Source organism: Anser brachyrhynchus (genome assembly GCF_964034855.1).
Source record: "Anser brachyrhynchus genome assembly, chromosome: 2".
NCBI lineage: Eukaryota > Metazoa > Chordata > Aves > Anseriformes > Anatidae > Anser > Anser brachyrhynchus.
The window spans coordinates 75,244,397-75,266,222 of NC_137695.1; the positions used below are offsets into that span (position 1 = coordinate 75,244,397).

Here is a 21,826-nt window from a genome sequence, read left to right on the forward strand (position 1 = left end):
CATTTTATTAACTGTTGAAGACCTATAGTTAATAATGGTATGATTCCAAATACTGCACAGGATGTGCAGGATACTGTAGTTCAGTTGAACAGTCCTAACTGTTCTTTTGTTTTTACAGCTCTGGAATCCCTTAGATGACATAAAGCACATGCATTTGCAAGTTTACATAGCAGCTGCTGGAAGAGGTGCTAAAACCTCTGCCATCTGAGTGCAGTAAGTTCTGTTTCCCTCTCAAACCTATTAAGGCTTCTGGACATAGGAAATGTTACCAAGAGCAAAACCAAAACCAAAAGATTAAAAGTGCCAAGTCTCCCATCCAGCTGCTAAAAGTATTCTCTCCTCTTTTGAGAACAGTTATACTTTACCTAGAGTGATTGCAGGTCTCCTTGGCTGCAGAGCTATGCTTGTAACTTTTGCTATTTCCAGAGGCCTAAATGTTACAGTGACCTATTCCCATTCCCCTTGGCTCCAACTGGAGAGCCACAGAAAGTGAAGTGGTTTTCCTCTAATTCAGCCAATCTAATCTCCCATGCTTACGTACCACATTTGATTACCCTGCTTGCTTATCCTGCCCCGTGGCCTACTGTGTCTGTTCTGCAACCATCCCTCCTGTCCACTTGACTCCCCACTGGGACTTCCACTCTCATCCTTACCCAAGCCATGCTTGATAAAATGTCACAGAAGCAGCTGTTGCTATCCCTGCCTTTACCCCTACAGGAATAAACAAACAAACAAACAAACAAATAAATAAATCCTCCTGACTCTGATTCAAAGATCATAAATCCAATTTCTTTAAGTGATTTATTCTTTATTGACGGCGCCGGATGCACGGGGGATCTTTCCGCCTATCGTGCATCCCGAAGTGAAAAGCCGTCCCAAATTTATACATCACAGTGATTAATATTTTATTAACGCCTATACATATTCATTATCTAACCCCGCCTACTCTCGCTTCTCATGCTAATCAGTTTTTTGTGTCCTGCGCCTGCGCAGATCCTCTCAGTGGTCTTGGGCAGGGGTCGTCGAGCTGTGGTCGGTGGTCTCAGAGAGGAAGGCCATAAGTCTTCCTCACAGTGTACTTTTCACCCTTGGTCAGGATTCTGCTGAGTTAGCTTTCTTCCTAACCACAAGGATTGTTTTTTTCTTCGAATCTTCTGCTCATTATTTTCTTATCTTGGATTCCAATGTCTTGTTCGAGATATATTGCCCGTATGTCCTATTTTGAGATACATTGTCCGTACATCTGCTTCCTGCCCTACACCTAATGTTCTGTTCTCCTTTAATAGTTTCATTCTTAACCCTTTCTTATCTGGAATCGCCTCAGCTTCCCTAATCAATCCCCCCTTTTCTTTTCCCCATGCAAATTCTTTTGCATTGCATGCCCTTATCATTAGCAGTATCGCAGTGACATACATACAAATATTCCTACTACCAATAACATAACCAGATCAGTAAAAACTTGTTCTAACTATTGAAAGTTGGGTAACCATGAAGTTAACTTATTCCATATTTCCTCAAAGCCCCATGAAATGTTATCCTTACTAATCTTATACAGAAAATTTATCATGAGGCTCTTGCCTTCCTTGATCTCGAGCTTTTGACCATTATTAGTCCAAAAACAGTTAACTGCTACAGTCTGTGTTAATATACAATTATACCAACAATCTAATTTACCTGGGCGGATACAACCTTCTTGTTGGCCACTTTTGGAAGTCGGTTTTACTAAAATCCCCGTTGCTTTCTCGTGGGCTGTTCCATTAATCATTCGGCACCCTATTTCAATTTCGTCCCCTACAGTTCTTTGGTGTATCCACCCTACCCTTCCCCTAAATTTTGCCATTCTGATAATGCATGTAAATGATCACCATTTGTTCGCCAAATAACCACAACAGCTAACTTTCCATTAATGCTCTTATCCTCCGTGGTTACGGCTTCAGACCAAGGCCACCCACCATTCTCTATCATCATAGAAGCACCTTCCAATTCTTGAATCACAATTACAACTATAAGCCACAGAAATAAAACAATTCTGTTAACTAAATTTCTGCTAACTACATTACTAAATACTCCTGACCATAGTGTCTTCATTTTGCTTGACTGAACTTTAGTTTCAGTTCACCGTCACCCAGCGTTACTTTCCAGGGGGCTTTTGGAGCTTTCTTCACTCTCGAATAATGGATCCAGGCCGTTTGCTCCTTAATCTTGATGGCGGTATGTGTTGTCAGCAGCACCTGGTATGGTCCCGTCCACTTTTCTTCCAAAGGGCGACCTGCAAATGCTTTTACATACACATAATCCCCAGGTTTAAAGGGGTGGATTGGTTGGTCCAGCCCTCTAGCCCTGGTTCCTGAGACAACTTTAGATATTTGATCCAACTGTTTTTGGAGTCCTATTAAATAATTACACAAGTATCCCGACCCCAGTTGCGTCAGGTCCTCCCCGCTGAACAAAAACTGATAGGGTCTTCCGTATAATATTTCAAAAGGGCTTAGATTTTCCTTTGTCCGTGGTTTTACTCTAATTCTAAGTAAAGCCAAAGGGAGAGACTGAGGCCATGATAAATTAGTCTCTTGTCCTATTTTGGCTATTTGTTGTTTGATTAGATGATTCATCTTTTCCACTTGTCCGCTTGCCTGTGGTCTGTAAGGGGTATGGAGTTGCCAGTCTACCCCTAAGACCTTACTTACTTCTTGAACTATTTGCGCACAAAAATGAGAGCCTCTATCCGAGGACATTGCTGCCGGAATTCCGAAACGCGGTATTATCTCATTCAGTAAAACCTTAACCACTTCTCTTGCCTTGTTGGTTCGACAGGGAAAAGCCTCCGGCCACCCGAAAAAAAGTATCTGTCAAAACCAACAAGTATCGATACCCCCCTTTTCTTGGCAGTTCTGAAAAATCTATCTGCCATTGTTGTCCTGGATAGTTTCCTTTACTGATTATTCCGAACTTTACCCTATTTTCTGTATTAGGGTTATGATGCAAACAAATACTGCATTGCTGGGTTACTTGTTTTACCGTAGTATACAGATTTTTTCCCACCAAGACTCGACTCAGATTTTTATATAAGGTGTCCGCTCCCCAATGAGTCTTATTATGTTCTGCCATGACCATAGGCCATATTAAATTAGAGGGTAGTACAACCCTATTATCTTTCAGGTATACCCATCCATCACTCCTTGCTTTTCCTCCCAGGTCCCCAATTAACTTTTGATCTTCCTGTGTGTACCTAGGTTCCTGTCCTTCACCTAAAGTTTGTATTTTACCGTCTGGTATTAAAGTGAGCGCTTCTGCCTCAGCCAATCCGGCCACCCTTTTTGCTTCTTGGTCAGCCAATCGGTTCCCTACCTCGAAGTCAGCGGTTCCTTTTTGGTGTCCCCGGCAATGTATAACAGCCACCTTCTCTGGGTGCTTTACCGCTTCCAACAACTTCAAAATCTCCTCAGCATATTTTATTTGTTTTCCTTGGGCCGTTAATAATCCTCGTTCCTTCCAGATAGCCCCATGTGCATGCACCACACCAAATGCATACTTAGAGTCTGTCCAGATATTTACTTTCTTTCGTGCTGCTAGTTCCAATGCCTGCGTAAGGGCAATTATTTCTGCTTTCTGAGCAGACGTCCCAGGGGGTAATGGTTTCGACTCAATTACCTGTTGAGCGGTCGTCACCGCATACCCTGATTTGCGTTGTCCTTGTTTCACAAAGCTGCTTCCATCAGTATACCATGATTTGTCCGCGTCTTCCAAGGGCTCCTCCTTGAGATCTGGTCGGCTAGAATACACAGTTTCCATAGTTTCGATACAATCGTGGACCACTGGCTCGTCAGGAGCGTTACTAAGGAAAGAAGCTGGGTTCACAATGTTAGTAACCACAATTTCTACGTCATCTTGCTCCACCAGTATTGCTTGGTATTTTAAAAATCTTTGAGGGGATAACCAGTGTGCCCCTTTCTGCTCCAAGACTGCCGAGACAGTGTGTGATACCAGCACGGTTATCTTCTGTCCCACAGTGAACTTCCGAGCCTCCTGTATATTCATGATGACAGCGGCCACCGCTCGAAGGCAACCCGGCCAACCTTTACTTACTTCATCCAGTTGTTTAGAGAAGTAGGCCACAGCTCTCCTGTAGGGGCCCAGCTTCTGTGCCAGCACCCCCAGAGCCATCCCTTGTCTCTCATAGGAGTACAACCAAAAGGGTTTAGACAAGTCCGGTAGACCCAAAGCTGGTGCTCGCATTAACTCCAATTTAAGCTTCTTAAAGGCAGCCCGTGCTTCCCCCGTCCAGACCAATTTTGATTGGTTATTCTTGATGAGGTCATATAGGGGTTTTACAATTAGTCCATAATTATTAATCCATAGACGGCACCAACCTGTCATCCCTAGAAAAGTTCGTAATTCCTTAATGGTCTGTGGTTCTGGGGTACGGCAGATAGTTTCTTTCCGTTCTGTTCCTAACTCCCTTTGTCCCCCTGAAATCTCAAACCCCAAGTAAGTTACACGTGACTGAATCAGCTGAGCCTTCTGTTGAGAGACTCGATACCCATTCAAACCCAGAAAATTAAGGAGACTTATCGTCCATTGCATGCAGCTGCTCCTATTCTCAGTGGCTATCAAAAGGTCATCAACGTATTGCAGCAGAACTCCTTCGGTGTTTGGGGCCTCCCAAACCTCAAGCTCTTTTGCTAGTTGATTCCCAAAAATCGTGGGGCTGTTTTTGAATCCCTGCGGCAATACGGTCCAGGTCAATTGAGCCTTTCGTCCTGAGTCTGGATTTTCCCATTCAAAAGCAAAAAGCTTCTGACTTTCTGGGGCTAAAGTCAGGCAGAAGAAGGCATCTTTTAAATCCAGTACGGTAAACCAAACTAAATTATCTTTTAATTTAGTCAGTAATGTGTACGGGTTGGCTACCACAGGGTGTATATCTTCAGTGATCTTATTTATAGCTCTTAAATCCTGCACTAATCTATAGTTCTTCCCATCTGGCTTCTTAATTGGTAGTATAGGAGTATTATATTCAGATTCACACTCAACCAGCAGTCCATGTTTTAAAAACTTATCCACTATCCCCTTAACTCCTTTCCTGTCTTCTAATCTTAGGGGATATTGCTTAATCTTAACTGGCCTTTCCCCTGGCTTTAATCTCACCACTATCGGGGCTGCATTTTTGGCTCGCCCAGGGATGTCAGTAGCCCAGACTCCTGGGTAAACTTGGTCTAAAATCTCCGAAGGTACTTTACCGATGGGGTCTGCTTGTATCAGCGTTAAGCTTAGCGCGGTTATCAGCTTTTCTTCTCTCACCTTTAACCCCACCTTCCCTTTTTCAAAGACAATTTCCGCTTCTAATTGTTCTAGTAAATCTCGCCCCAGCAAAGACTTCGGGGATCCTGGTAAATATAAAAACCTATGTATTCCCATCTGTTTCCCTAACTTATATTTTAAAGGCCTTAGGAAAAAGGCTTTCTCGTGCTGGCCTGTAGCTCCTATCACCGTCACAAAATCCTCATCCTCTGGTATCAATTTCTGGTTTAACACAGAATAAGTCGCTCCTGTGTCAATTAAAAACTCCACTTCCTGTCCTGATTTCCCTAGCTTAATTTTAACCAGCGGATCTGCTAGGGTAGAATCCCCCGGTCCACTTCATTGGTCGGGAGATACACTAGCTACCATCAACCTGTTCTTCTCCCATTGTTTCGGACATTCCCTTCTCCAATGACCCACTTCCCTACAATATGCACACTGATTCGGTCTCAGGGGAGGCTTTACTGACCTTCCCCTTATCCCATTCCCTCTTCCTTTTCCCTGAAAAGGTTCTTCTTGCCTCTGTAAGGCTGCAACAGTTGCCGCAGCAATAGCCCTACCCAGCCTTTGTTTCTCATTCCCTTCTCGATTCCTAAATACCCTCCATGCCTCTTCCACCAGCCTTTCTAAATCTCTCACATCCGGCTCTTTCATTTTCTGAAGCTTCCGCCTTATATCGTCCGCAGACTGACCCAAGAACAGTGATACTAGCTGGACTTTACCTTCCTCAGAAGAGGGGTCTATCGTTGTAAATTTTTGCATCGCTGTCCTTAGTCGATCGAGAAATTCTGACGGGGTCTCAGTTTGCCCCTGTTTTATGGTATATAACCTAGACCAGTTTACAGACTTTGGTATCGCACTTTCCAAGGCGATCCTAATCCATTCCTGATATCTTTTTAATAACCTATAATCACCCTCATCATTATAGTCCCAGTTTGGGTCCACTCTGGGCACATATACCTCCACAGTTCCAGGTAAAACTCCTGACGTTACCTGGGTCTGTACTTGAGTTTGTGCATTCTTAATTACCAGTTGCTTTTCCGTTTCCGATAATGCTGCCAGCATTATCTCTATATCTTTCCAATCGGGATCTAAATTCTTTACAATCAGCTCAAACCTCCGGGCCACTGATTCTGGATCATCCCGGTATCCTTTCACAGCTTCCTTCCATGAATCTAACTCAGCAGTTGTGAAAGGTACTTTTATCCGAGCTGGTCCGTTAGCCCCCATAGCCTGTCGTAACGGGGCTTGAATAATGGGCCCGACCTTACTTCGGGTTCGAGCCGTGATCGGGGTAAAGTCTCCATTCCCCCAACTCTCGTTTTTCTTATCTATTCTGCCGTTTCCTGGGCTCGCCCCCACGCCTCGTTCTATTATCTGGAGCGGGAGGACATAATCCTCCATTCTCTCCTCTGACTCATTCAATTTCAAACATCTCTGCCCGATACTGCACGCCGAACAACATCTTTTCATTTTTCCTGCCCCTTCCTTCTTCATATCCTTTTCTATTGCCAGGATCAAAGGATCCTGTGGGGCTAAGTTAATTCCACACTCCTTCTGCCATTCCGGGTGGTTTCTCAAAGTGAAAAACATATCTGCGTATGACACCTCATCCCACTTTCCTTCTCTCCTTAGAAACAACATTAACTGTAGTAAAGTATTATAATTTAAGGTTCCATTCAGTGGCCATTTCCCTCACAATCCAACTTATAAAGTGGCCACCATTGATTACAATATTTTATCAACGTTTTCTTATTTTCAGTTCTACCGGGGGATCCCCCTATATCTTTCCAATGACTCAAGATACATCCCAACGGGCTTTTCTTTGGAATCCCACTACTCTGCTGCCCCCCCATGTTACAGTTCAGAATGTTTCTTGTTACACAATACAAGCCGGCAGCTTTCCACAATAACACCAAGATCCTAGTAACGTTATAAAGAGTATAATCAAAATCCCAAAGACAATAGCCAAGGTCAAGTTCCACATTTAAACACAACGTAATACCAACCTCGCATGCAAAGGTTACTTGTTTCCCAACAGCAACTGAGTGCTTTCCAAAAAACCAAATGCCGTCCTGCAGAAAACTTTTACTTTCTGACTTACAGACGACCCCAATTGACCGGTCAACCAAATAAACCAAAATAAAGAATATAATCACTTACAGTGATGGGGTCCGTGTCTGCCTCCGCAGTGATCCGTTGAGTCGAGGAGTCCCTCCGGGAAATCCCGGGGGTACCCTAGGGAGTCCTGTTCCCAGCGGGTCCTGCGGTCCGACAGAGAAGAAGTCCCATCTGGGTCGCCAGATTGATTCAAAGATCATAAATCCAATTTCTTTAAGTGATTTATTCTTTATTGACGGCGCCGGATGCACGGGGGATCTTTCCGCCTATCGTGCATCCCGAAGTGAAAAGCCGTCCCAAATTTATACATCACAGTGATTAATATTTTATTAACGCCTATACATATTCATTATCTAACCCCGCCTACTCTCGCTTCTCATGCTAATCAGTTTTTTGTGTCCTGCGCCTGCGCAGATCCTCTCAGTGGTCTTGGGCAGGGGTCGTCGAGCTGTGGTCGGTGGTCTCAGAGAGGAAGGCCATAAGTCTTCCTCACAGTGTACTTTTCACCCTTGGTCAGGATTCTGCTGAGTTAGCTTTCTTCCTAACCACAAGGATTGTTTTTTTCTTCGAATCTTCTGCTCATTATTTTCTTATCTTGGATTCCAATGTCTTGTTCGAGATATATTGCCCGTATGTCCTATTTTGAGATACATTGTCCGTACATCTGCTTCCTGCCCTACACCTAATGTTCTGTTCTCCTTTAATAGTTTCATTCTTAACCCTTTCTTATCTGGAATCGCCTCAGCTTCCCTAATCAACTCCTTCCCGGAGAGCAATGCTACTGGATGTTGACATCAAGTGCTCATCCATTGTTCCTCCTTCAACTCTAACCAGTCTAACTCTCTTGTTTTCAGCTTTTTTTAATTTTATTTTGTGGCGATATTTGAAATAGCTCTTTTGACACACTTCAACCATTTAATCAATTATGGGATAAATAAGAGATTGTATTTTCTGGAAACACACTGCATATCAAATGATTGCTCCAGTTGGCTTTTCTATGGCCCTTTCACACCCAGTGCCAACTTTATGTCAAGAGGCTGGCAAAAATGAGTGTATGTCACAACTATCTAAAAAATATAGAATTTTAATGAGAAATCTAAGTGGTGTCAGGCCATTTCTCATTGTCTAGTTTTAATTTATTCATTTGAATTTCTCTATGGGTGTGCTTTTCTATAATCAAAAGAAAAAAAATAATAATAATTCATGAACTGGGGATAGCTTAGGAGAAATTCCTGGGAAGACAGCGGAGAAAACAGGCTCTTTCACTTCTTTGTTATGGTAGTTAACTATAATGCAGAATACAATCTGGTTTCCTTTAAATTCAGCAGGCCTGTGAATGTTGCATTGAATGAAGGAGTGTACTCTTTGACCATTATGTAAAAATGTCTAATTAATTTTTCTTTGTTGGTTTCAATATGTTTCTATTACTTGCCTGGAACTATTGGTGTTCCCAACAGTGACAGAATTTTGAAGCTGTAAATTACTGTCCGTAAGTAATTCTAAGTATTTTCTAACTGAATTCTCCAAAGCACACATCAGTTCCTGACCGCGGTCAGGCAAATAAAAATCCTGCTTGACTATACTAATTTTCTACACTGCTTAGAATCATATTTATTTATATAGGATAAGCAAAGCTTTTGGAAAAGGCCTCTGGAATATTTTCCTCTACAGTATAATGAAGATGCTGTGGATGAAAATTTTTGTTAAGTACTGGTTCCCAAACTTTCCTTTTCATGGATGAGGGCATCATATGGAGTGCATGCGGTTTAGACAGAAATGAGCTCTGGTAGTACATCCAGTTCATTCAGTTACTGGACAGCCTGCAATGTATCAGGGCAGATAAGAAGTTGGGCAGAAGATGACAGAACATGCTGTCACTGTCTTCAAAGACCCCTGTGTATATTGTGACTTGTGTAATTTGTAGGAGAGCTATTGACTGATTACCCAAGACTTGCACATCACTGGTATACTACTGAATGCATTTAACAATGACTGTCATCCTATTTGAAAGCCAAAAATGAGTACTACAGAAGTCCCCAAATCAAAAATTTGTTCTATAATGAAACAATAATTAAGGACACTTGTATCCAACTCCCCCCACCCCCCCCCAAAAAAAAAAAAAATTAAAAAAAATATTATTTTGATCTACTGAACTCTATTATTGTATTCAGAACACATTATTTCTTTACTAGTTGCTCATAGCTTTGAACAGATAGTACTAGTAAACATGTAACAAGCATTTTAGTTTTTGAGTAATTTTCTTTCTCCTTTTAAATATTCACATGGCAAGAAATAACCATAGGATTCCACAATTGAGACAATTACATTGTCAGTTGCCATTACCATTTTTGTTCTCCTAATTGTTAGCACTTCTCACAAAATATTCAGTTTTATAATAGATGAACAGCCTCTAAATCATGATTACAATTTCCATTAGAAATTTTCTGGAGAGAAGATCCACCAGATGGTGCCATTCTCCTAACAGCATACAGAATTTTCTTCATGAAAGTTTTCAAATTCTTATTCACAGATTTTGTTTAATAACCAATATCCGCTTGTTCACCTTTTTATTTATGTCCTATGCATTTATGAATGATATGTTTACTTTTATTCAAAGACCTTAACCTATCAGAGCATATGTTTCTCAAGAAAGGGAAGATGCAAAGAGATGACCCAGCATGTAGCTCAATAGTAGTTGTCTACTGCCATCATTTATGCATAACTTCCTATTGCTTATTTGTTGAGGAAAAATCATCACATTTTGATGTAAAAACCTGTGTGCAGTCAAGTAAGAAAAATGGGAAAAAGGGAAGCAAAACCCTATACCTGTCCTCTACTTTTTTCCCTCAGTATCACTGTTCAAATTTGTAATTTTTACTAGGCATGTCTTAACATTGTCTGATATATTTCTATTATATATGTATATACACACAAATATATCCTTAATTTTGACACAAGCTCGAGCTCAATCTATGCATTAAATAAAAAACTCACATGCGTATTATTTATTTTAAATGAACACTTCAGATTAGTTGTAATTCTCCTCAGAGAACTATCATTTTGCACATATCATTATCAGTCCTTTAAGACTGAAATAGTAAACATAAGGCCAGATTCTAATTTTTGAGCCATACTTTCTTTTTTATATTCACACCATAACTTAATGTGAGATCAAGTAGTATCCAGAAGTTTCAGTAGACCAAACACACTTTGAGCTGACAGCATATTATTTGAGGTGCTGAAGAACGAGGCACACATGCAGGTATAAACACTGCACTTGCAGAGAAAACACAGATAAAACAGTTTGGTGCTAATTCTGGATGCTCCCCTGTATGGCTACAAGCCAATGCAGGGCTGAAAGACACAAAGGCATAATATTACTAATCTACCCACCTGATAAACGGGACAGACTATTCTCTGCACAAATGAGTGCTAATGAGGATTAACAGCCTTGGGAACAAAGCTGTCTCCCACGCTGGCTGTGCAGGAGGGAGATGGTGACATTGTGCAACTACCTGTGCTTGGTTGCTTGCGTATGTACTTAATGCAATTTATAGATTGAGACAAGAAAATAAACACCTTTATATAATGCCTGGTTTCAGTTTCTTCACGGCTCTGGAAAGCCCTTTAAGCATAGTCCTCTGAGGAAACCAAGGGCCTCCTTTCTCAAAATGACTTTCCCATTTAAACTTGCAGTCTCTCACACTTCACTCAGGACAACACTAATGCATTTTGGCAGGATTCGCATCTTTATAGGCATCTTCTCTGCCCGATGCATTCTCGGAACACCTCAACTTTTACTTTCTTATAACTAGTTCTCAGTTTATTTGTTATTCTACAGAATTTTCCTTAAACTAAATATACTTTCAGCTGTCAAATGTAATCCAACTTGTTTCCAGACTTACACATCCTTCTACTGCATGTATGTATATAAAAATAATTATCGTGGCACGAATACAGTATATATGTATGCTTTGTATTACTAATCTGAGAAAGTTAAATCTTGTCACATTTACACTTTGCAGGATATTATACTGTAAGTAGGGTATTAAAAAACAAAAACAAAACAAAAACAAAACCAAAACAAAACAAACAATAACTACTTACCGGGATAGTAATAGGCTTTCACATGTAAACTACACTGACAAGATTGTATATGGTGAATTCTATAACTAACAGAAAAGCACTTATTAACAGTTTCTCTTAAGAAAAAGATTGATAATCATTTCAAAGTTAAATCTTAAACAAGCAAACCTAGTAAGAATGATCAGTCACGCTAGTTCCTAGAGGGATCAAGAAAATTCTAGGCCTTCAGGAGTAAAGGTGTGACAAGAACAAAAGAGCAAGAGCTTACCAGAAATTGTACTAATATCCTTACCTCTCCACTAATTGCTTTTGCAACATTTCACATGCTAGCATTTGGCCGCATCCATTGAAAAACTGAGTAAAACTTTGTTCCCCAAGCACAGACCTATGAGAGGGCAAGGACTTTTCCTCTGGGTGTGTCTGGAGGGGGACAGGAAGAGCCACCTACAACTCCAGCTGGGCAGATCTCATCAGAAGGGCTGGTAACAATCGGAAGCTCATTTTTGCAAGGAGTAATTTCAATTGGCCAAATCTACTGTTTTTAAATTTATTTATTTATTTATTTATTTTTAATCAGGTCAGAGCTGGTTTCTACAATGGTTTCTATTAATATATTTCTAAGACAACTCCTGCCTTCTGCAATCAAACTAAAATGACAGTAGCCAAAACAGTGTCGAAAAACTGATATAGGTATTATGTCATTAATCCAAAATTTGGAAGAATCTGAATGCTGACTCCAGCATGTTTGTTCTTACTGACTGTGGTTCTTTTCCATATCTGAGATCAAGGGAAGTACGTATGCATTCAAAGAATAGGACATTTGCTTAAATGGGCCTTTGATGTAGTTAGTTGCTGCTCATAGACTGTAATGCAAAGGCTGACAAGCTGAAATTCTTCCTTTTCAGTGAGGGAATGCATTTAATTAACGAACAGTGCCAGTGCAAGAAAGGTTAAGCAAGATCACGCTTGAAGTAAGTCCTTTGTCAACACAGGAGGAATGAAAGATGTCAGGTATATCTTGACAGTTATCTAGAAACTGCGTCCTTTATAATATACTGAACCATACTTTATGTGTGGGAAATCCTTTGTTTTATGTATACCAATGCTCTTGTGTCCTGATAATCAGTTCTTTGCAGAGTTCCTTAAATAAGAAAAAGAAAATCCCATGTTTTAGACTAAAATAAAGCTATTCAAGTTACCTATTTTTGTCTTTTTTCAACTGTGTGGCTGTTATTGGCTATGACTAATATGTGATGTTTATAGGGAATGTGGTATGAACCACCAAGGAATTCTTCTGACAGCATGCCACATACGCTAAGGACTCCATACAGAAGTAGTGATGATCTGGGGCAGGACTCACTTAAAGGGATACATCCTTCAACAGTATTACAAGTATATATCTGATTACATGATTATTTAATCTCTCTCTCTCTCTCTTTTTTTTTTTTTTTCCTCCCAGTATTTGTATACTTTATGTTCTTACTTGGCTTCAACAATGTGTGGCCATAAGAACAACATCATTCTAACGATGTCTCATTTTTCATCCCTTTCCTTTTTCTGATGATAAGACACTAAAAGAAGCATTTGTATTCCCATCATTAACAAGGAAATCCTGAAACAAGTACAAAATAATTTCTCCTTTTTGTCCGCTCATCCCCTTATAATAAGAAATGTATAACCTCCTGCATGAGAATCTGTGGAACAGGTTAAATTATCCCTTTTTGGTATAGCAAGCAAGAATCTATGTAACACTAGGACAGACTTCCTTATGTGCAAGCTCACAAAAGGAAAGAAATTAAAATTACAGGTGTGTTCTCATTATTGCTCTTTAAGTCATACGCTAGCTGGAAAAACACTTCTAATCAGAACTGAGCCTTATTTTGAGAAGAGAAGCATGAAGTAATGAGATTTCAAAACCCCTGTCTTCTTAAATAGGAAATACATGTATTTAACACACTGCACTGTTATTTATTAAACCACAAAGGGATGATCACAATTATTTTTTTATTCAAGATTAGAAATTACAAATAGCAGCACTGAGAGGCAGCAGCACTAAGGAAACAAGTTCTTGCTCTGACATAAATCCTGTAAAGCCCACTGTTACAGTGCATTCCACGCTAATTTAGTTGCATGTAAGTAAAACAAGCAACATCAAGATTTCTTCCTTTTAATACTTTTTTTCCCCCCCTACAGAAGCAACCCTTCTTCACTGGACATGAAGTCAGACGTTCTGTTCTAGATAATTTACTGTGGTTTCTTGGGACACAGGGTTTGGTAAAGCCAAAGCTCACGGAGTTATCTCCGTGATCAACTGCTGGCACAGTTGCTTTATTTTGCATGGTGCATGGGAGAGAAAAATATTGTTTTCTCTTTGACAAGCTACTGGTATGTCACATGACATACTTAATAACTCTTGGGATATGACAAAGAGTTACGAAATCACACCTTAGTATATTTAGAAACACACTTCCATCTTTTTCTACCATGAGACCAAAAAAAAAAAAAAAAAAAAAAAAAAGCTCTAATTCCCAGTTACTCCCATTCACTTCCAGGGGATGAGGCTTTGGGATAGCTGACAGGTAGCTATTAGAAAGTTATTGCAGAGCCTCTTCAGGGACACAAAAGTAAGAAGCTGCTCAGAGACACAACAGAGAACAAGGAGTGACAAACAGTCATGGCCTGCAACCTCCTGCACCTGCTACACATTTGGTCTGCAGTACCCGTCCTGTCCTCTTCCTGTGTGTGCTTTAGAGGGTGACACCCGCACTGGCAACCCAGGAAGCCCAGGAATTCAACTGGCAGGACGTATAAGCAGCTGTCTGCCTATACAGCATCCTCAGATTTTATCCAGAAACTAAGCAGGAAGGTCTTCACTTCCTTCCAAGACAATGCATTCACTAACCAATAAAATAAGTACTGTACAACTTAAAGAGTATATTACAATGGTTATATGATGCATGTACTTTAAGGTTTCATTTAAAAATAACACAGTAATTATAGGAGTGTGAGTACAATTTTATATTAGATTTGAAGGTACTTCACTCCTGCACTTGACTTAATTTTTTAGTTTCTCTTTAATCTATATGTGGATTTTATCAAATTAAAAGTAAATAGGAAAATAAGTCTACCAAATATGATGTGTTTTGCCCCATTTCTCTGTTTTCTTCCTGTTCTAAGACAGATTTTTGTTCCAGAAAGCTTGTTGTCCATTCCTTGGATTTTTAGTTCAGTATATGAAAAGCCATATGCCACTTCAGTTTCCTTTTATTATTGCACATTTGATTTTTAAAATTCTTTAAGCAAAATCCTGTTCACAGTTACACAATGTGGCCCCACTAAAGTTACTAATTATCATTTAATCAGATAAATAACCCATTCATAGGGAACGAAGATAAGAATGAGAGCAAGAGCAGGAAAAGAATGGACTCAGAGCACTAAATAATAGGCAGACTAACAGAGATAATTAAATAATAAAGACATAACTGAGGCTGAATGTGAATATTCTCATCTTCTTCCTCTGATTTTGTGAGTTAGCATTCATTTAAGATCAGTGACACGTACATATTTCATCAGTTACATTTAAAAGACAAAGGGAAATTTGAGTTTAATTGTAATTATACTTATGAAAACAATGCTGGCTTTCAAGTTTTCACAATTGTTAATTGCAGAAGATACAAAATAATCTCAGAGCAGGATGAAAAGTCAGTAAAAACTCAAAACAGGCCAAACGCCCAAACCCTAGAAATATGATCACCACCAATGGTAGTAGTAGAAGTAGTGATGCAGACTTCTTAAAGCACTTCTGTTAGGATTTCTCTTCCTGAACTAAGCCATCTACAATGAACTTGTTAAGTCCATGCAGCTTAATGTTGTGCTGCACTGAGATGAAAGAGAGCATGGTTGGTTTGGTAAAGCCAAAAAGCCACAATACCAAGACAATCTATCCCAGGCGGAGAGCATGCAGCTTTGGTTAAACTATCTTTAATGTCTATATTAGCTTCTTCATGTTGTCTTGTACTGTGGCCAGGCAGAGTGTACACGAAGCTTCCCTCACTCCCCTGCAGCCCCTTGGTAGCAGATTAACAGCAGGTACAGCACAAATGGGACAGGTGGCACGGCTGTGTTGCAACCCTGTAATCAGGAGATGCAGCACCTTTAGCTGCTCCCATCCATGTACTGCCATACCTCTATGTATCTCTAGGTCAAATCTTGCACAGCTGAGTTGCCGAAATACTAGATGTGAGCTCTCTGCACCTGAACCTAGCATGATATGCTCCGGCCTGGCTTGAACAACTTTTAGTAGCAGCTTAAGCCAAGACAGACAGATGACTTGCCCCTAAAACAGATGAGAAGTGTTTGTGTGATTCTTTCTGCTTGCTCAGATACTGGGATGGCACTTCCTGAGGGATAGTAACATTTTAAATCACCGTTATTATTTTTGCAGCAGTTGCCTGATTATGGCTTTAAAACAAACATTCAAAAAATGCTTTGAGAAGCAAAACTACATTGCTGACCAGAATATATTAAAACACTGCCAATTTATACAAAGTTTACTAAGCTGTTATTTTCAGTAGTTAGCATCATGTGCCTGGCTTCACTGTACATTACGTTTACAAACTTTAAAAGCTTTTTGCCATACACATTGGAACTGTGTATAATAATACATTTGTCCCTAGGCATGTGTAGATTTCAAGGATTTCAGAATTCCAATTTTGATCAGATAAAGACTTGAGAGTCTGAAAGCTCATCTTTTTCTTTCTTTTTTTTTTTTGTCTAAATCTGCTGAGTCTGTTAAATTAAATTTGAAGACCCATGAGAAGCTACTTTTTTGAGTAGGTTTCTAATACTCTGCCTGCAAATGGCCAGGAAAAACTGCAAAGCACTTTTGCCTATGATTTCTCAGAATTTTTTATGCCACTTTCCATTAGAAAGTCATAGGTGAAGGTAAGTATAAAAAGGATGAAATAACGGGAAATAAAGATGAATTACAGAGTATCTCAAAATTTTCAAAGTTGAATTGATTCTAGAAGTGTTTTAAAAGTATGCTTATTCTTCACTGAATAGGTTTGTCTTTACCTTATTTTAAAGTATATCTAAATACACCATAGTTACTGATAAAAATAAGCCACTTTAAAAGTGGCTGCATGTATCTTGTCAGATGGTCTCAGCAACTCTATAATGGTCAAATGATGAAAATGTGGAAAAGGTTCTTGCTGATAACCTTCTGTAATCTAGTACTTACAAATGACTGTATTTTGTTTTGTTCTTTTTTAAAGCATGAGATACAAATAGCATTCCCCTGCCACAGAACTCCATTATTTCCTTGCTTTTCAGCTGTGTGCAGCATGACTAAGCAGCAGCTTTGTGGGCATCCTGCATATTCACCAATTAACAATTAATATAATTCTCTCTCATACCAGATATTTAATGAGAACACAGTCTGAAAGACTTCCTTCCAAAGAATGCCAAGATGGAGAGTAATGTACAGGTAGGAAGACAATAAGCCTTTCACATTGATTGTGAAAGTCTATTATCATTCAAGCTGACACAAATAATGACTTAATCATGTTTTAGTTACATTTCTTGATGGTTAGGTAGTAAAGATGTCTTCAAAACCTGCTCAAGGAATAGCGATCTAGGATACAAAGGTTGCCCTAAAGGTTTTAAGTATCTCTTCAATTCTCAAGTTACATATTTTAAAAATTCTTACATCATACATTACTTAGTCTGGTGCATAGCTATTTTCTGAGCTTTGCTTTTAAATAAATTAAATCTTTGGATTCAAAAAAATGACAATACAGTAGGAAAGTGATACCTGAAGATCACATTTCTTAAAACATTTGAAACATGAGTGATTACAGGATGCTGTGCTGCAAAACTTTGATTATTTTTCTTTATTCTGTGTGAGATGAGGCTTAGAAAGGTGGAGGAAATACTATGGGAACTTTTAAATTAAAGCTGTCATTGTGTGGAATGTTGTGAAACATGCAGCAACATATATGGGACATGAAGCATGGAACACAGCACTGAAAATATGATGGTTCAGTTGCTGGGTAAGCAGTCTGTCTTTAAGGATTTTCAATGTCAGATGTAGCTAGACATGTAAAGTATGGTTTTGTGGTGGAAAGAATCTGTCAGAAAATAAGTGTTTCTCACTCTAGATATCTGCTTCTTGTGTTTACTCATGTGAATGAAAACATCAACCTGTATTCCAGCTAGTTACATTAATTTGATCTGCAAGGCTGGCTACATAGACATGATTGAGTGTGCTTACTTATGACTCTGGCAGCATGAACATAATTGTTAATTAGTTTCCAAGAACAAAATCTTAATTGTTGATAAAGATTCTGCATCAAAGCACAAGTGAGCAGTTTTGTTCATGGCAGCATTTGGGTAACAGGAGTTCAATACATCTAGGTTTCAGACTACACTGAGCACAGTGAATGTTTAGCACCGCAGATTAGAGCTGCAATAAAAATTAGAGTGCCCGAGCTTGTTCCATTATTCAGAAATTGTGAACAAACATTTCAAATGTTCACTATGAACAGAAATCAAGAAGAAACATTAGAAAGACAAACAACGGGGAGCCAAAAGAAAACTTTCTTCCACAGATACCCCAAGCTGGCAGTACATCTGCTCAGTGCCCACCATCTGGGTGTGCCTAATTAGAGACTACCTGCAAGAGGCTCTCAGAGAGCTATTACACAAACAGCTCCTCAGCAGATGCAGCTTCCGTCCCTAAGGGCTGAAAGATAAGGCTGCAAGGACAAGGGGGCCACTGAGTAATGGGAGTATTGTATCACCTTCTGGGCTGCTTCAGTATGACGAAATGTTTCCAAAAGAGTGAAGTACTTGGAATTTACATGAAATCCAACAGGGAGTGATGATTGCACAGACTAGCTAGTACAAAGCCAGTGAAACAACACACTGAGATGCAATAAACACATGCAGTCCCATACTGATACTTCTGATGCATGACAGTTTAGACTGATGAGTGTTAAGATTCCTTTCCTTTCCTTTCCTTTCCTTTCCTTTCCTTTCCTTTCCTTTCCTTTCCTTTCCTTTCCTTTCCTTTCCTTTCCTTTCCTTTCCTTTCCTTTCCTTTCCTTTCCTTTCCTTTCCTTTCCTTTCCTTTCCTTTCCTTTCCTTTCCTTTCCTTTCCTTTCCTTTCCTTTCCTTTCCTTTCCTTTCCTTTCCTTTCCTTTCCTTTCCTTTCCTTTCCTTTCCTTTCCTTTCCTTTCCTTTCCTTTCCTTTCCTTTCCTTTCCTTTCCTTTCCTTTCCTTTCCTTTCCTTTCCTTGTCCCTCCCCTCCCCTCCCCCTCCCTCCCCTCCCCTCCCCTCCCCTCCCCCTCCCCTCCCCTTCCCTTCCCTTCCCTTCCCTTCCCTTCCCTTCCTTCCCTTCCCTTCCCTTCCCTTCCCTTCCCTTCCTTCCCTTCCCTTCCCTTCCCTTCCCTTCCCTTCCCTTCCCTTCCCTTCCATCAAAAAGTGTATATATAGTATTTGCTCATTATTCAAAATTCTTAATTCTTAAATAAGAGAAATATAATTTCTCTTTTCAGCCTCTTCTTCAGGGAAAGAAGAGCCCTCAGTTACATGAATTGTGGGGAGGGTTGGAGTCTTGCTTTTATCTCTGAACTCTTAAGAATTTTGTGTCCCCTAAAATGTAGTAAAAACAGTCTCTTGACAAATCCAGGTGTTTTGCCAAGACACTATTACAAGCTGTCAGTCTTTCTCCAGTTTATTAACTTACACATTTAATTCAGATTTTTTATTAACATGGGAAAAACTGCCACTGTATATGATGAAATTTTCTTCTTACTCCCTTGTCACCTGCTTCGTGACTATTTAACTATTTCTGATGTGGATGTCCCTAATCTAAAATTAGTAAGTGTACAGTGTTTAGCTGTAACATTAATCTGGTGCTGCTCAGCAGAAGTTTTTCTTTTTTCAAATTGTTCCCCTTTTTCAACCTCCGAACAACACTTTCTCTCACAAAGCAGTAGTCTATTACAGTGTTTCTATCTTTATCCAGATAGGCTTTTATTTACTCATTCTTCTCCTCTCCTCCTCTCCCCTCCCCTCTCCTCTTTTTTCTTGTTATTTCTTTTCCTTCTTTCCTTCCTTCCTTGCTTTCCTTGCTTCTTCACTTTTCTTTTATATATATATATACATATATATATTTATTTAATTTTTAAAGAGGGCTTCCCCCCCCCATTTTAAACTATTATTTTCAGTTTTTAATATCATCTCCATTTGAAATCATATTCAGCTGAAACTTAACACAGAACATATCTGCTTAGTTTCCCACATTCTTGCCCCAAAAAATCCTCTTTTCAGAGGTTAAACAAATTATAGTACAGCATCAGGGGAAAAGATGTTATTTTTCCTGTTTGCTAGCTTTTCTTTCCCCCACAAGTATCATGCTTACGTAGCATGATACTAGCATACCTTAGTGCTTTCCACAGACAGAAACACAACACTTAGCATCTTTAGGCAACTCATGCTAGTGAAAGCCAGAAGCAACTTCAGTTTTATTGGAGATGCAATGATGCAAAATCACTGTAGTCAGAGAGCTAGATTCCTTTTTGTTACTTATTAACACTGACCCTAAAGCTTCTTCACTTTGTAGAGTTTGCAACAACAAAGAAAGAGCTGGAGTCTGGTGGATCCCCACTTGGGCCAGCCTCGTACATGGCACGGACTGGCTCATGGCTCATGCACATGGTCATCTCCATGGCTGCTCTCTGAACAGCCACCACCCACCCTGCCATTGTGTTAAAACATGGCCCTGCCTTTAAAAACACAAACCACAGCAGACATAATATTTGTCACAAGGTTTTTATCTGCTCTCTGAGCTATTTCAGTTATGTTTTGCTAGTGAAGTACCTGCCCTTGCCTGGGTCTTTCAGACTATGTTTTGTGTCTCAGGTTTCTCACTCTCGCTTGTCTCCACCTTGTGCAGCAGATGAAACAAGGCCCAAAGGGACCTGACTGCGAGGTGCTTCACAGTCTGTATCCCAACACTTGTGCTGCACTGTCAGACTTGTTAGCATCATTGATAAGCACCAGCCTTGGGCAAAGGGGAACTGAGCAGCTTGCTCTTTTTTATCTCTTACAAAAACTTTGTGGATGGAGGTCCAAAAGCTTGGTATGAGAGGTTGCTGAAGGAGGAAGCCTTGTGTTGGCAGGATGGCCCCATTTTGGTGGCAGAACAATCTTGAGGGCCATGGTGCCCGAGTAAAACCTTTGGCTTCATTATGTGTAAAATGAATATTAAAGATCACACCCTGAATATGATAATGAGCCTAATGAAGTACCTGCTACATATATGTTTATATATATATATATATACACATATACATATATGTGTACACATATGTATATATATATATATACACATAACATATATGACTATAGTACTCAACTCTTCACCCAAATCTTGCTGAATATCACCCCAGGGAGGGAACAGATAAGGTTAGGATATAAAAGAGTTTTAGGAGTTTGTGTAAAAAATAAATAAATAAATAAATAAATAAATAAAGAGGAAGAAGTTAGGAAAAAATAGTTAAAGTGAGGAAAAATGAAGAGCAGGAAGGGAAGAAAGAAGAAATTGGAGACCTAGAATGGGCAGTCAATGGGCTGTGCTTCTTTTTCCTCCACCAAGACAGCGATGCCTTTGTGGTGAGCTCTGCGCCTTCACCTTTTGTCGAGGAATACCCCCAATAGCATATTGCTGGAACTATTATCGTATATTAGCCCTATTGCAGTACGTGTATAAATCAATGGCAATTCTGAATCTGTTATATCTGTTGCCTTATTAAATACGTTCAACTTATTGAAATTGTCTCAGTGAAAGCCCTTTGCAGGGCTCTAAGACTGGCAAACATTGGATTACAAATACTTTCAAATTTGTGAAACTGTTTCAGTGAAAGCCCTTAGCAAGGCTCTGAAATAGGCAAGTGTTTGATAAGTCCCCATTTAACACGACATCTATGGCCTGTCTCCATACAGCCAGTCCAGTGTGTGGAGTTGGCTCTAAACAGACACTTCCAGATACTCAACTTTTGGGCTGACACCAGAAGTGGACAGCTGAACAGGTCCTCTGTAAACACCTGGAGGAGCTGTGGCTAGTTGCATTCCCCTTAGCTAAAAATCTCTCACTTCATATTACTTCAATCCTTTGCATTCAGTCATTACAATTTTCATGTGTAAGAGGTCATCTGAGCACAGTGTACTATAATCCATTTTGGAAATGTAAATGATGATGTTTTTACCTACAACAATGGCAATATTAACTATATTATTAGGAAGAAAAATACAT

General features: G+C 39.7%; 1 protein-coding gene and 1 long non-coding RNA gene across 24 annotated transcripts in view; both read right to left on the minus strand.

Moving 5' to 3' along the window:
* LOC308189772 overlaps window positions 1–18,651 on the minus strand; it is a 31,977-nt gene extending 13,326 nt beyond the window's left edge. The window contains exon 1 of the long non-coding RNA XR_013946603.1: window positions 11,798–18,651. This is a non-coding gene — a long non-coding RNA (uncharacterized lncRNA). The remainder of the gene's footprint in view (window positions 1–11,797) is intronic.
* CDH12 (cadherin 12) overlaps window positions 1–21,826 on the minus strand; it is a 573,314-nt gene that overhangs the window by 92,009 nt on the left and 459,479 nt on the right. The window lies entirely within an intron of this gene.